The following is a 16,440-nucleotide window of genomic DNA, read 5'->3' as shown; positions in this document are numbered from 1 at the left end:
GATTTTGTTGAAGACGCCTACTGTGCCTTTGGAGTGGAATTCTTCTCTTTCTACTATGCCCTGAATTCTTATATTTGATCTTTTCATAGTGTCCCGAATATCTTGAAATTCCCACTCATACATTTCTATAAGTTTGTCTTTCTCATTGTTGGACTGTATTAGATCTGCCACCTGGTCTTCTAGCTTAGATATTCTGTCCTCTCCCTCATCCATCCTACTGGTGAGATTTTCTACAGAGTTTTTTATTTCATTAACTGTGTTCTTCATTGCTAATAATTCTGACTGGTTTGTCTTTATTATTTCTTATTATTTCTATTTCCTAATTTATGTCTTGTATTGCCTTCTTTATTTCATGAAATTGGTGTCCTGCATCTTTGTTGACTCCTTTGATTTCCTCTTTGAGTTTCTCTTTGACTCCTTTGACTTGTTCTCTGACTTCTTTGAACATATTTACAATCATTCTTTTGAAATCTTTCTCAGGCATTTCTTCTAACTCGTTTTCACTGGAGGTCATTTCTGATGCATTAATACTATTAGGTGGATTTATATTGTCTTGCTTTTTAGTGTGTCTTGTGTTATAATGTATATATTTTTGCATCTTGGATTAAGTTAATGCTTGGATTTTCTAGCTAGCTGGATATTCTTAGCTGTATCAATTGATTTGATGTTATATATCTTCAGGGTAGGAGCTTAAGGTGTTAGGTGTGGCTCTTAAGAGTCTCAGAGTATCTACAAAGGTGTTCCTAGGGGTTGAGTTTCCCTGCTATGGGAGTATTCAAGTAGTCTGAGTGGAATAAAATACAGGTAGATTCTAAAATTTAACTAAACACTGTACACATCCAATCAAAAAACAGCACCGAATATTTATGAAAGAGTAGTTATTATAACAACCAGATCCTCTAGCAACAAAGAGGTTAAGATTTCTGGTCTGTTGAGGGATCCAAGTCAGCTTGTGACCAAGTGAGACCCTTCCCTGGTGCAATCAATCCCAGTTACCTTTTTGGATGATTTTGGTCTCAGTCAAGTTGCTGGGTGGGTCGTTGGGCTGCTCTTCTGATTTCTGGAGATGGGCACTGGCTTTTCCTGCAGGGCAAACTGAGCCTGGAAACTGTGGCCCTGCAGATCAGCACCTCCACTACTGGAACCACCACTGCTGCTAAAGCTGCCGCTGCTGGATCTGTCACTTCTGCTGGGTCCACCACTGCTGCTGCTTTAGCTGCCACTGCTGGGTCCTCTGCTGCTGCTGCTAGATCTGTGACTGCTTCCTCTGAAGCTGCTGCTGCTGGATCTGCCACTGCTGCTGCTACTGGATCTGCCACTGCTTGGGCCACAGCTGCTGGTGCCAGAGCCGCTGATGTTGCTGTGGGACTCTGCTCCTGCCTGGGTCCTGCTGTTCGCTCAAGTTGGCATGGCCGGGTCTGCTCTGTTCACTGCAGCTGGGCACAGGCAGTGGGGGAGGTAACGGAGCCACAGCTGCTCTGGTTCTCTCAGTGTTCCATGTGTTCTTCTACCTTGTGGTCTGCTCCTCCGTTGTTCACTGCTGCTCTCCCTTCATGTTTCTTGAGTTGCGGAGAGCTCTGTTGTGAGTGGAAGCTCCCTGCACCTGGCTTTTCCTGTGGCTGGAGCTGAGCCTGCCGGCTTTCTGGTGCACTGCCACGGTCAGTGGACCTTCTGGGGCCACTTTTGCTGGCCTGTGCAGGCTCTGGATCTCTTCTACTTCTCCACTGCTGTTTCGATTTCCTATACACCTCACTTTTTAGTAAAAGTGTGTATTTTGCTGAGTTTTTTTTGGTCTTTTCCCCCCCAGGCTGATTTGGTGTGGTACCTAAGCCACCATCTTAACTGGAAGTCCACTATGAAATTTTATTCAACTTTAAAAAATGAAATGATGACATTTAAGAGATAATGGGTGAAACTGGAGATCACTATGTTAGGTGAAATAGACCAGACTCAATCTGAGAAATATTTTATGTTTTCTCCATATATACAGAGTATAGATTTAAATGAGAGAGAGAGAAAGAGAGAGAGAGATCAAAGTTGAAAGGGGATCCAGAGTGGGGATAAAGAAGAACTCTGAGAGGGAGAAGAGAGTGGGGAGCAAGAGAGGGTGATAGAATAAATATATATTTTATGAAACCTTGAGGAGAACTATTTCAAGGAGGAAAGGTACCAGCGAGAATGTGAGGAAGATGACCAGGGTGGCAGTGTGTGGGGGCAAATATGAACAAAGTATGATACAATACATTCAAATTTCTTTGTAAATTAACTGAACATGCATGAATGAAAGAACACACACAGGAGTGATATTAGAAATGAAAAAAAAAAAAAAAAGAAATGAACAGAGGGAGTAAATAATGATTCTTCAATTTTCCTATCATGTACACAGATTATTCCATTTATTATATTTTTTTAAATTTTAGTTTTATTTATTTACTAGAGACAGAGAGAAGGAGAGAGAGTGAGAATGGGCACTCTAGGGCCTCTAGCCACTGAAAACTAACTCCAGATACATATGTCACCATGTGCAACTGGCTTATGTGCCACTTGGAGAATCAAACCAGGGTCCTGAGGCTCGTAGGCATGCGCCTTAATAGCTGAGCCATCTTTCCAGCCCCATTTACTAGACATTTTAATGCAAGATATACTTGCACCATTCAGATTCTTTTCCAACAGTAGGTAAAAATATAACAAGACTAGAATTTTAAATACAATTTTAAAAATGCAATTGTTGGCATACAGAGCAAAGACATTCCCTAAGGATCATTTACATGAATCTAGTTTGCTTGCCTGTACATGAGAGGCAACATTTTGGGTGACTTTTTCCCCAAAATCTAATTTTTAAGCTTTGTAGAATAGATGCCAAGTGATATTTTAAAAACATACATTTAAAAAAGAATGTACAGCTATGCCTGGAGTACAGATGGAGCCTTTGTCAAGGCATTCTGCCTGAAGACACAGAAAAAAATCACTTTTAAAAATAAATTTTATTTATTAGAGAGAGGGGCAGACGGAGAGAATGGGTGCACCAGGGCCTCAAGCCAGTGCAAACAAATTACAGATGCATACACCACCTTATGCATCTGGTTTATGTGAGCATTAGAGAATTAAACCTGGGTCCTTAGGCTTTGCAGGGAAATGCCTTAGTGGCTAAGCCATCTCTCCAGCCCAAAAGTCACTTTTTAATACAGACCATAAGCTCCACCCTTATGTTGTTTTTTTTTTTATGTTAAGTTTTCGAAGGTGGGATGGAAAAAAATAAGAGGCTCAAAGTTTCAGTTATTCAAACAAACTCCTTGCTCAAATTTTCTATCGATTATGCTATTAAGTTATTTTATCCTCAGATTAGTAATACAATTTTATATGAAAGAATATTATAAGTACCGATTGTATTTATTGATTTATTCTTATTGTATGCAGAGAATGACTAATTCTATTTTAAATTGATATATGATATTTATCATCTATATGTCCTCACTTTGGTCTCTGCAGCATACAATATATTACCAATGGTAAAAATCATGTTAGCACCTCATCCTTTTGTGTTGTGCTGAGGACTAAATAGATACCTTTTCATTTAAACTGCAAAATGGAAATAAGGAAACAGAGTACTTGAGAGATGTGTCAAAGCCAAGATCTGAGCATGCATTTTGGCTTTAAGCCTTTTACTACCTACACATATTCTGTTTTTGCATTGTCCATATGTGTGCTATACACACATGTTCATATATGTGGGTGGACAGATCTTTAAATACATGTTTGTGTGTGAATGTAGAGAGTGGAGGTCAACATCAGGCATTTTCTTCAGTCATTCCCTACCTTATTATTTGGGATGATGCCTCTCACTGAACCAGTAGCTGGCCAATGCTACTAAACTAGCTAACCAGCAAGCCCCAAAGATCCTCTTGTCTCTACCTCTCCAGTGATGAAAATAGAGATGTGAGCCACCATAACTAGCTTTTACATGAATGCTGGGAATCTGAACTTAGACATGCTCACATGTCTCCAGCCCCAGATGTTCTTTATTAATTTTTCCCTTTGAAAATCTTGTTCTTTGAGCTGGGGAGATGTCCCACTGGTTAAAGGCACTTGCTTGTAAAGCCTTGGTTTGATTCCCATTACCCAAAGAAATCCAGATACACAAAGTGGCAAATGCATCTAGAGTCTATTTGCAGTGGCAAGAGATCCTGGCAAACCCATTCTCTCTCTCCACCCTCCATCTTTCTCTCTTTCTCTCTCAAATAAATTAATAAGATAATTTTTGAAAATTTGTTCTTTGACAATTCAATACATGTGTATTGTAATTTTATCATATAGACTCCTCTTACCCTCACTTTCTTCCCTTCCACTCCTACTGAACCCATTCTTTTCCCTTCCTCACATGCTATTGGCTACATCATTGAAGAGAATCACTCCCTTTTCCCCAACATTCTTTATACCTTCACATCCAATACATTTCCTAAGCCTTAAGAGAGGATGATATACATGTCCCATGTGGGGCTGAGCATTAATCAGCCACTTATTTTTATCATTTTGACAAATTATAAGACTCTGTATTAACCAGAACTCACTGTAAACAGCAAGCTTTTCCTGCTGAAGGCTGAGATGAGAGCATCACTAATCTGTGGGTACAAACATACATATTTATAAGTCAATTTAACATTACATTTTAAAGCAAATAACAGTAAAGTTTCCCTCAAGGCCTATGGTTTCCCCAAACCTGCACTTTTACCTGGCTTCCAGTTTCAGGCATAAATTCCCTCTTGTAGAGCAAGTCACAAATCTAATCACAAAGCAGTTCTTTATCCCCATAGTATTCACACCACTGTTGAACCACTATGTAATTCTTGCCTGGCAGGTCAGTATTATAGAATTCGAAGTCCACCACTGGACAGGGTCATTGGTAATTTTTCTCTCTCACTAGCCCGAACAGCCCCTTCAGGCACTATGAGAGGTAGACCATAGGAAGAAAGCTTCTGGTTTAGTTTCAGCTTTATTTCTCTATCTCCTATAGTCAAAGGGTTAGAGTCTTCAGTAGTAGGATTTGATTGTTTAGTTATGGTAGGCAAGCAAGAGCAGAAGCAATATCCTGTATTGTTTTGGGGGCTACTAAGCCTTTTCTAACCAACAACTCATAGGAGATATCCCATATCTGACATTGTTATTTTTGTTTAATAAATAACTTGTGGTTCTGGGAGCAGGATTATCAATTTGTGCAGGGTATTTCTACTCATTCTCATTTTTGTAATTACAGTTTAATGAGTATATAGGGTAGTAAATTTCCACATGGCTTTTTCATATCTTAACATTTTCCCCATACCCTTCTTCCACATACTCCTCCCTACCTCATCAGATATCCTTTTCTTTTCACACGTTCCTTCTAAAAATGTTTGTATGAAACTATTAGTAGGAAGATAATAGATATCTCCATTTTGTTTTTAAATTTTTATTTATTTATTTATTTATTTGAGAGTGACAGACACAGAGAGAAAGACAGATAGAGGGAGAGAGAGAGAATGGGCGCGCCAGGGCTACCAGCCTCTGCAAATGAACTCCAGACGCGTGCGCCCCCTTGTGCATCTGGCTAACGTGGGACCTAGGGAACCGAGCCTCCAGCCGGGGTCCTTAGGCTTCACAGGCAAGCGCTTAACCACTAAGTCATCTCTCCAGCCCAATATCTCCATTTATTAACAAGGAATTTTGTAATCATAGTTTTTTCCCATAAGCAACAGTTCTGGAACAAAAATAAACAGCAGCACATGCCATAGTGGAATGTCTTGTTTTTAGTAGCATGAGCTGCTGCATCCATCATAGAATATAACATTTTTATCTTTATTTTCCCCCTGATTTTCAATTTAAAAAAAAACTTTCATATTATCAAATATTGCAGGTAAAATTGCCTGATAAAATTTTTTCACCAGTTTCTGTTTTGAAAGATTAAGTTTTTTATATCTGTCCTCCCTGTAGCATGGAGGAATGTTTCAGTGTCAAGCTTCAGAAACATCTCACAAAATAACCTATACAAGGAAAGACAATTTGCTGATCATATAACTGGAGTGTACAGTTGAGTCAGAAGTTTTCAAGGTTTCCAGGTACTGGACAGGTTCTATGATTTGTTGCATCTGTTCTGGTCCCTGCCATAAGCTCTTCATGTTCTGGTTCCTCTTCCTTACAAGGAAAGACAACAGCTGTTTCAGGTCCACATCCTCACCCCACTATTATCAGAGGGAGAAAGACCATCACTTCCTTCAGCTATGGGGGAACACAAAAAGGCCTCAGTAAATGTCTCCTTGTTTCTGATTGGCCCAAATAGAATCACTTGTACCTGCTATCAATGTACCGACTTTATAGTAGGTGAAGTTCATTTGCCTTATCCTGTTATTTTAAAAAATTATCAATCTGGTCCATACACAGCATAACTTTTCGTCTTGTCCTTCACCTCACTATTTCTAGAGAACAACATATTTTTCCTTACCTCCACAACTTTGAAAACACTGCCTCTATCCATCTGGATATCTTTCTTTTTATAGGTCTGGATAACTAAGTAACATTTTATATCATGTACTTCTGCATACTTATACCTTTTTCTGTGAATTATAACATAGCCTAGAAATATTTACATATATGCATATTGTATTCACTAATATATTCACTGGTCATGGTCTATGGTGTTGTGCAGAGCATTTACACACAAACTCTTCAGCCCCAGTCACACTCTCTTTTGCCTTTTCTTTTCCTTCTTTCCTTCTTTCCTTCCTTCCTTCCTTCCTTCCTTCCTTCCTTCCTTCCTTCCTTCCTTCCTTCCTTCATTCCTCCCTCCCTTCCTGGCCACTTTCCCCCAGGAGCTCATGTAATACTTTCCAGCAGTATATGGGATGTCTGGGGACTAGTTCTCTTCCAGATTCCACCCAGGGATCTCCGTGTTCTGTGCTGGCAGCATATGGTGTCTTCAGAAACAGGGACTTACCTTTTACCTCAGGTGGGTAATCAAGTGCTTTGACAGAAGCCTGTCTTATTTTGGGGAACTCATAGGTCTCTCTAATCAACATCTCAATGTGGGTAGCACCTAGTTTTGGTACTGGGAGTTAAAGGTCAGAACCAAAATTTAAAAAAAACTAATAACTTTTTATTTATTTATTTGAAAGACAGAGAGAAGGACAGAGAAAGACAGAGAGAGAATGGGCATTCAGGGCCTCCAGCCACTGCAAATGAAATCCAGATGCATGCACCACCTGTGCACCTGGCTTATGTGGGTCCGGGGGAGTTGAACATGAATTCTTTGTCTTTGTAGGCAAATGCCTCAAAGGCTAGCCATCTCTCCAGCCCAGAAACAAATATTTTAAAGGTTAGGTTTCATCCTACCCTCTCCAGGACACCTCTTTTCAGACACTCCCCCTATACTCCTGTTTCAAGTCAAATCTTTCAGTCTACTTTCAAGAAGAAAGATTTCAATGATACCAGTTCATTTTGGGGTTAGTTTTGTGTGTATTTTACTCTAACCTTACCTTCCCCTCTCCTAAGACCCTTCCATTCCTGTTGTCTGGACTTTGAGTTGCCTATCAGGTATATTAGCAACTTTAGCTGATCCATGTTAGGAACCACAGATGAGTAAGACCATACAGTTTGTCTTTCTAGGATTGTGTGATTTCATTGAGTATTATCTGTTCCAAGTCTGCCCATTTTTCTACAGATTTCATTGTACCATTTTTTGCTTACTATTGAGTAGAATTCCATTGTGTAAATGTACTGCAACTTCAGTATTCATCCAGTATTCATCCAATGATGAACAAGTGGGTTGATTCCAGTTTTTAGCTATTATGAATTGAGCAGGTATAAACATGGTTGAGCAAATATCTCTGTAGTGAAGCATGGAGAATTTGTGGTAAATGCTCAGTTGTGGGGTCCCTGGTTCCTCAGGAGGCTGTTATGCACCAGCTCCCCAGAGGCAACTGTGGAGCAGGGTCTTGAGCGGACCTAAGTGCAACAGGCAGAAACACCTGGGAGACAGCTTCAGAGAACAACTCATTTATTTGTCAGGGGATTGAGCACTTGAGAGAGGGAGCAGGAAGAGGGTCATAGGGGATTGGTGGGTTCAAAGGTTGCTTGCCAATGCCTAGGGACATTAATTCTTAGCATGTAGGGAGAGAATCAGGTGATCTATGTAATGACGGGAAAAGGTATGTAGTAAGGGTTGCAGGGGGATGGGCTGTGTGAATGCTGCTGGCTGATATAATATAAGGAATGTCCTAGGCAACTGGCTATAAGGTCACAGGGCTATAAGTGAAGCCTAAGGGAGTGGCCTCCTATAGCCCAGGGGCCCTTAGCCATGCCTGGCAGCTCAGATCCATTTCCTGAAGGCTCCAGTGCTTGGCAGTGCCCAACAACTCCCCCTTTGTTTTTATAATGGGGCAGTATTATAGGTTCAGATGGAGATAGATGTTGCATGAGGACCTGATTAGTAGCAACCTTAGCAATGTTAGTTATTTGTTGTCTGAGAAATTTGATGAAGCAGGGGGCTACAAGTAATAGGGTTCCTATAGTAAGGAGGGGATAAGGAGGGGCGAAGCCAAGTGACTAAAGGGTTAGAGAAACAGTTGGGAAAGTGAGCACACAGCAAACTGGTTGCCTTCAGGGGTAACCTTTTTGTGGACTTCTAGGCCTTGGGGAGTATTTAGGGGACCCCAGTAGGAGAATAAAAGTAAGGAGTTAATGAGAAGTGAGCACACAGCAAACTGGTGCCTTCAGGGTTTTCCTTCTTGTGGACTTCTAGGCCCTGGGGAGTATTTGAGGGAACCCAGGTAGATGGAGTTTGATTGTCTCAGGATCATGTAAGCCTGGGCTGGCTGAGATTTTCTTCCAGAAGTGTTCATCAAATGGCACAGTAGTGTTTGACATGGCCTAAATCTATTTCCATATGGCTTGTAAAACAGATGAGATATTAGCAGAGTTATCAGAAATATATATACAACATTTAACCTTAATAATAGCCTTCCAGAGTGTACCTTTTAAAATTCATCCTGGAGCTAGCCAGGGCCAAAGGTTGGTACCATTGAGCCCTTGGGTGCCATTAAAGACTGTACAAATATATTTTTGGTCTCAGAACTTATTTAAGGATGTCCTGGCACAAGTTAGAAGAGACTCATTGTTGTTCCCAGTAGAAGGAAGTCTTTTGAATTAAGCAACCTTTAGAGACATCTATCTATATTCCAGATTTGAGAATACCCATTTTGACATCTATGCTTGTTTTTCCTTATTATAGAATTAGAACTATTAGAGATAGGGACAACATGTCTTAAGGTCTTGTTTGTTTGCTCTCTTGAAAAGCCCTTACATTACTGCATAGGATATTCATATATTCGAGGTATCTCCTTTTCTTTCTTTTCTTTTTTTTTTTCTTCTTTTTTTGGTTTTTCGAGGTAGGGTTTCACTCTAGCTCAGGCTGACCTGGAATTTACTATGTAATCTCAGGGTGGCCTTGAATTCACGGCGATCCTCTTACCTCTACCTCCCAAGTGATGGGATTAAAGGCGTATGCCACCATGCCTGGCTTCTTTATCTTTGGTTATACATTTCTCTCTGAGTGATTAAGACCAAGCAGATAGCCAAAATTTAATCAAGAATTAATTTTAGAGATCACTAGTGGCTCTCCAAAGGAGACTTTAGGGGCCCAGGAGTAGCCCTATAGCTTACTGGTGTTTTCTGTCTCTTAGGACGAGTCAGGACTATGCTGGCCAAGTAGCTTTCCCTTCTTTGGGAAGCCAGGAGGACTGATTGCTCCTCAATAGTGACTCCTTATTTAGACTGTACACCAATTTTTTGTTTGGGTCTCTGTATCTTTTCTGATCAGGAAGACAGGTGACTTACCAGGGGGCCAGTGTAGATGTGTCCCATCATCTCCAGTGGCCTCATGACCTGGGAGCACAGGCCTTTTTAACTCTGAAGATTTCAGTTGGCTTTGGCTTCTACATAAGTTATTAATACACTTAGGAAAGAAGTTATACTAGCCTGGATGTATGTATATATAGAGCACATTTGGTTAATGAAATAGATTTAGTTAAAGAATGACACAAGGGCTTAAAGTCATTTTGTCCAACCTTTTAAAATTTTGTTGTCCTGTGGCACCATAAGCCATACCTGAGGCATAGAAAGTAGCCACATTTAACACTTTAAATATCTAATAGTTATAAATACAGGCAGAACCTGTTATCAGTCTTGAAAACAATACAAATTTAAACAATTAATTTAACCTAGAAATTGTCAGAAATAATTACCCAGGGAACGTTGAAAACAGAACCACAAAGTTTGAAATTGTTTCTCTCAGATGAGGACCATTGTTTGAGCATGAGGCTGTACCCCAAGGTAGGGAATATGTCTTAAGAATTAATTTTGTTATAAGCCCTGGACGTGAGGTGCCAGAAATGAGACAATCACTTTACATACAATAGAGCAGAATCTTGTCTTTGTTGAGCCAAAACAGCTAAGCTCTAATACAGCCCTTGACAAATCTGTTTTGAAAGAAAAAACACCAGTTGACAACCAATGATTTTAGCTTAATCTTGATAGTCATTGATTTTATGTATCATAGAAATTTTTATTAATATAGAACAATTTTATGTTTTACCCATGACTTAAATTTGGCAAATCTTAAGGAAGCTATCCAACATATTTTACCTAATAGGAGCATAAAGGTTATAGTGACTGAGATTAAATCACTTAAACCTAAGTGATTAAACCTAGCGATGGCTGTTCAATCGAATTAGAATAAAATAGAAGGCACCTTTAAAGCCACAATGTCTTTAGGCATGAGTACCTCATTTGGAATTTAAACACTTATATGTGAGCCTTTATCTTAAGATTCAGTTCCTTCAGTCATTAAAACCTTGATGAATAGAGGAATCTAACTTACTTGACCAGAGTCTTAAAGCCAGTTGTTATAATCTTTAAACCATAACAAATTAGCATCAGTGAGCTGTTTAATGAAAGAGGCCCTAACCATAAGACTCAGTTTTTCGAATTAAAACCTTGATATCAGGTAAACATTTTAAATTTTATCCAATTAAATGACCTTACTTTCATTACTATCATGATGTCCTTTTATCATAAGTTTTTACCTAGATATACTCTTTAGGTAAGCCTGATGCTTGTTTTATGTAAAGAGTCTGTAACTTGATCAAATACCTTGAATCAGTTTACCTATTTGACCTCTTTATCTAGTGAGAGATTTATCTAACAGATGTGACTTTGGTGTTCAGAAGAGAGGAATTATAAAGACCAGAGTCATGCTATTTGTAATCTCTTTTCCTTGTCAGAGACACTTGGCCATTTTGTCTCTGGACAGGGCCTGGGGGATGGGGATAAGTTAAAGGGGGTGCCATACCTTTCTCCAGAGTCCAGCTTGTCATGGCTTTAAATAGCATATAACAGTAAGCAAGAGCAAAAGGAAATAACAAATAAGAGTGCTCAGCATAAACAGTTGAAAAATCTTTAACTTCAGGCATGGTGTTTAGATTTAGCCTGAAAATTAGTTTTCTGTTCCTTATAAAAGGAAAATAATTTTAGGCAAGGTTTGTTGTTTTTAGATTTCGTACATCCTTTTCACATGTGCATATCTTCATCAACATTCTTTAACATTCTGATCTAAGTTCCACTCAAAAGGCATTTTTAATGAGCATTCTACGTCCAACATTGACAAAATCTTCCCAGTTTCTTCAGTCAACTCATCTCACCCCATAATTTACCATCTTTCTTATAAGACTATTAAGAGAAAATATACCAGACTTGGTCGCGCCCAGCTTCTCCTTCCGGACGGGGTGCTCGCGGCGGGCTGGAGGGCGTGGGAGGTAGGCAGCTGTCTGCGCTCCCATGGAGGAGGCGGCACTCATGGCCTTCCCGCATGCACGAGCTTCCCAGTGGACCGCGACGAAGGCGGTGGCCGAGCAGGTGCAGGGGGCCGCGGCCTGTGCCGGGGTGTGAGCTAGCTGAGCTGAGCGCGGAGCCTGGGACCTTTCCCGGCTGGGAGGAAGCCGCTCACCGACTGAGGGTGAAGCTACTCTGCCAGGGTTTAATTTTTAAATGGGAGAAAGGTAGCATTTCTAAGAAAATGAGAATGAATAAATCATCTCTCTTTTTCTAATGAGAAACCATATTAAGCTTACATATTTGAAGATTGCACCATCCTGCCTCCAGTACAAGCAGTTTCTCTGTTCTATAATCAATGTGATTCACAGGAACAGCTTCAGGAACAAACGAAATGATCCTGGGTCGTGGAAAATATGATTTTTGTATTGGTCTCGGGTTGGCTATGACCTCCAGCATTTTCATTGGAGGGAGTTTCATTTTGGAAAAAAAAGGCCTTCTAAGACTTGCTAGAAAAGGCTACATGTGAGCAGGTCAAGGTGGCCATGCATATCTTAAAGAATGGTTATGGTGGGCTGGATTGCTGTCAATGGGAGCTGGTGAGGTGGCCAACTTTGCTGCATACGCGTTTGCACCAGCCACGCTAGTGATTCCACTAGGGGCTCTCAGTGTCTTTGTAAGTGCCATTCTTTCTTCGTACTTTCTAAATGAAAGGCTTAATCTTCATGGAAAAATTGGGTGTTTGCTAAGTATTCTAGGATCTACAGTTATGGTCATCCATGCTCCAAAGGAGGAAGAGATTGAGACCCTAAATGAAATGTCACATAAGTTAGGTGATCCAGGTTTTGTGGTCTTTGCAACACTTGTGGTCATTGTATCCTTAATATTAATCTTTGTGGTGGGACCTCGCCATGGACAGACGAACATTCTTGTATACATAACAATCTGCTCTGTGATTGGAGCATTTTCAGTCTCCTGTGTGAAGGGCTTGGGCATCGCCATCAAAGAGCTGTTGGTTGGAAAGCCTGTGCTGAAGCATCCCCTGGCTTGGCTTCTGCTGATGAGCCTCATGGTCTGCGTGAGCACACAAATTAATTACCTAAACAGAGCTCTGGATATATTCAACACTTCCATTGTGACTCCAATATATTATGTGTTCTTTATAACTTCAGTTTTAACTTGTTCAGCTATTCTTTTTTTTTTTTTAATTTTTATTAACATTTTCCATGATTATAAAATATATCCCATGGTAATTCCCTCCCTCCCCACCCCCACACTTTCCCGTTTGAAATTCCATTCTCAATCATATTACCTCCCCATTACAATCATTGTAATTACATATATACAATATCAACCTATTAAGTATCCTCCTCCCTTCCTTTCTCCACCCTTTATGTCTCCTTTTCAACTTACTGGCCTCTGCTACTAAGTATTTTCATTCTCACACAGAAGCCCAGTCATCTGTAGCTAGGATCCCCATATGAGGGAGAACATGTGGCACTTGGCTTTCTGGGCCTGGGTTACCTGACTTAGTATAATACTTTCCAGGTCCATCCATTTTTCTGCAAATTTCATAACTTCATTTTTCTTTACCGCTGAGTAGAACTCCATTGTATAAATGTACCACATCTTCATTATCCACTCATCTGTTGAGGGACATCTAGGCTGGTTCCATTTCCCAGCTATTATAAATTGAGCAGCAATAAACATGGTTGAGCATGTACTTCTAAGGAAATGAGATGAGTCCTTTGGATATATGCCTAGGAGTGTTATAGCTGGGTCATATGGTAGATCAATCTCTAGCTGCTTTAGGAACCTCCACACTGTTTTCCACAATGGCTGGACCAGATTGCATTCCCACCAGCAGTGCAGAAGGGTTCCTTTTTTTCCACATCCCCGCCAACATTTATGATCATTTGTTTTCATGATGGTGGCCAATCTGACAGGAGTGAGATGGAATCTCAATGTAGTTTTAATCTGCATTTCCCTGATGACTAGTGACGTAGAACATTTTTTTAGGTGCTTATATGCCATTCGTATTTCTTCCTTTGAGAACTCTCTATTTAGCTCCTTAGCCCATTTTTTGATTGGCCTGTTTGATTCCTTATTAGTTAACTTTTTGAGTTCTTTGTATATCCTAGATATTAATCCTCTATCAGATATATAGCTGGCGAAGATTTTTTCCCATTCTGTAGGTTGCCTCTTTGCTTTTTTCACTGTGTCCTTTGCGGTGCAAAATCTTTGTAATTTCATTAGGTCCCAGTGGTTAATCTGTGGTTTTATTGCCTGAGCAATTGGGGTTGTATTCAGAAAGTCTTTGCCAAGACCAATATGTTGGAGGGTTTCCCCTACTTTTTCCTCTAGCAGTTTCAAAGTTTCCGGTCTGATGTTAAGGTCTTTAATCCATTTGGACTTAATTCTTGTGCATGGCGAGAGAGAAGAATCTATTTTCATCCTTCTGCAGATATTTATCCAGTTTTCAAAACACCATTTGCTGAAGAGGCTGTCTCTTCTCCAATGAGTATTTTTGGCATTTTTATCGAATATCAGGTGGCTATAGCTACTTGGGCTTACATCTGGGTCCTCTATTCTGTTCCACTGATCTACATGTCTGTTTTTGTGCCAGTACCATGCTGTTTTTGTTACTAGGGCTCTGTAGTATAGGTTAAAATCAGGTATGGTGATACCACCAGCCTCTTTTTTGTTGCTCAGTATTATTTTAGATATTCGAGGTTTTTTATGATTCCAAATGAATTTTTGGATTGTTTTTTCTATTTCCATGAAGAAAGCCTTTGGAATTTTGATAGGGATTGCATTAAATGTGTAGATTGCTTTAGGTAAGATTGCCATTTTCACGATATTGATTCTTCCAAGCCAGGAACAAGGGATGTTTCTCCACTTTCTAGTGTCTTCTGCAATTTCTCGCTTGAGTGTCTTAAAGTTCTCATTGTATAGATTCTTTGCTTCCTTAGTTAGGTTTATTCCAAGGTATTTTATTTTTTTTGATGCAATTGTGAATGGGAGTGATTCTCTGATTTCATCCTCTGTGTGTTTGTTGTTAGCATATATGAAGGCTACTGATTTCTGTGTATTTATTTTGTATCAGCTATTCTTTTTAAGGAGTGGCAAGATATGCCTGTTGATGATGTCATTGGGACTCTGAGTGGCTTCTTCACAATCATTGTGGGGATATTTTTGTTGCATGCCTTTAAAGATGTCAGCTTTAGTCTAGCCAGTTTGCCTGTGTCTTTTCAAAAAGATGACAAAACAATGAATGGCAATCTTTCTAGTATGTATGAAGTTCTTAATAATAATGAAGAAAGCTTACCATGTAGAACTGAACAGCACACTGGTGAAAATATCTCCCATAGGAATGGAAATCTTACAGCTTTTTAAGAAGGATATGTTGGAAGGCTAATCTGTATTTCTGTTAGAAAATGATTTAGAGTATCAGAATGTATTTGGAAAAACCATGGTCCTCAAATAATGTTCTCTAAAGACAATCTTTTTTAAGCTTTCACTAATTTGGATCAAGAAATTACTTTTCTTATATTTAAGCAATGGTAGCTCACTAAAGTGACCTCAATACAATGGCTGATTTCCATTAACATTGAATTGTAAAGGTATTTTACATTTTGGTTCTTTCTCCAAAATCTAAATGCACTAATGACAATTTTAAGTCTATAAAGATGTTTTCATTTTTTCATTGGTGATGAAAGTCTAACATGTTTGTCACCCTGTTCTCATCAGTCCCTGGCCATAAAAGGGCTTTTGATTGTTTCAATACATTATCTCCAGATTTATCTTACCTGAAAGATTTCACTCCTGTTTGATGAGTAATTTCAAAATGTTTAAGGAATTCCCAAGTCACTAAATGAATGAAACTCTCTCAAAACACAGAAAAGAGATTGCCAAGAAAACATCTGTGGCTTGTCCCTAAGCATCTGATTTCCTGTGCATATTTGATGGCTACCTTGCAGAAGACAAGTTCCTGTTAAGTCAGTGAATCCTGCATCCTTTGGGCCAGGCTCTTGGCTCTGCAGTCATCATGGGTCTGTTCTTTGGTGCATAATACCTGGAACTTAGATTGCCATTTTACATCAGCTCCTACACTGCTCAGGATGTTCTCATGATGGATTATATCTCCCAGGGATCTTTTAACCCTTGGGGAGGAAAATTAGAAGAGTGGGATAATTTCTTAAATTTGGTAGTTCATCCTAGAATAAAAAGTTTGAATAAAGAAAAAAAAAGAGAAAATATACCAAATTGATTAATTCCATTACTCACTGACAAGCAAGTAGTCTAGGTTGAAATAATTTTATATCATCAATACCTGTAACACACTTGGAAATATTTTTATTAGGAGTAACTAAGGCAAGTTTTTGTTTCTGTCTTGAGGCAGGCTGGCCTAAAACTCAGGCCAGTTGTCTCCTCCTTTTAAGGAATAGGACATTACAATCTTTTTAAAATACCTGGCAAATTATGAGTCACCACCTCAGAGAGAATTTCATTGTTTTCAATAATCCTCTATGTAAGTTGAAGTTAACCTAGAACATAAACTCAGTAGTTATATTTATGATATTATGT

General features: G+C 39.4%; 1 pseudogene; it reads left to right on the top strand.

Annotated features, from left to right (window-relative positions):
- Positions 1 to 12,029: 12,029 nt before the first annotated feature.
- On the top strand, positions 12,030 to 15,305 carry LOC101601731 (annotated as a pseudogene).
- The last annotated feature ends 1,135 nt before the right edge of the window (positions 15,306 to 16,440 follow it).

This window comes from Jaculus jaculus, chromosome 8 (genome assembly GCF_020740685.1).
Source record: "Jaculus jaculus isolate mJacJac1 chromosome 8, mJacJac1.mat.Y.cur, whole genome shotgun sequence".
Classification (NCBI taxonomy): domain Eukaryota; kingdom Metazoa; phylum Chordata; class Mammalia; order Rodentia; family Dipodidae; genus Jaculus; species Jaculus jaculus.
This window is presented reverse-complemented; position numbering and strand designations above follow the sequence as displayed.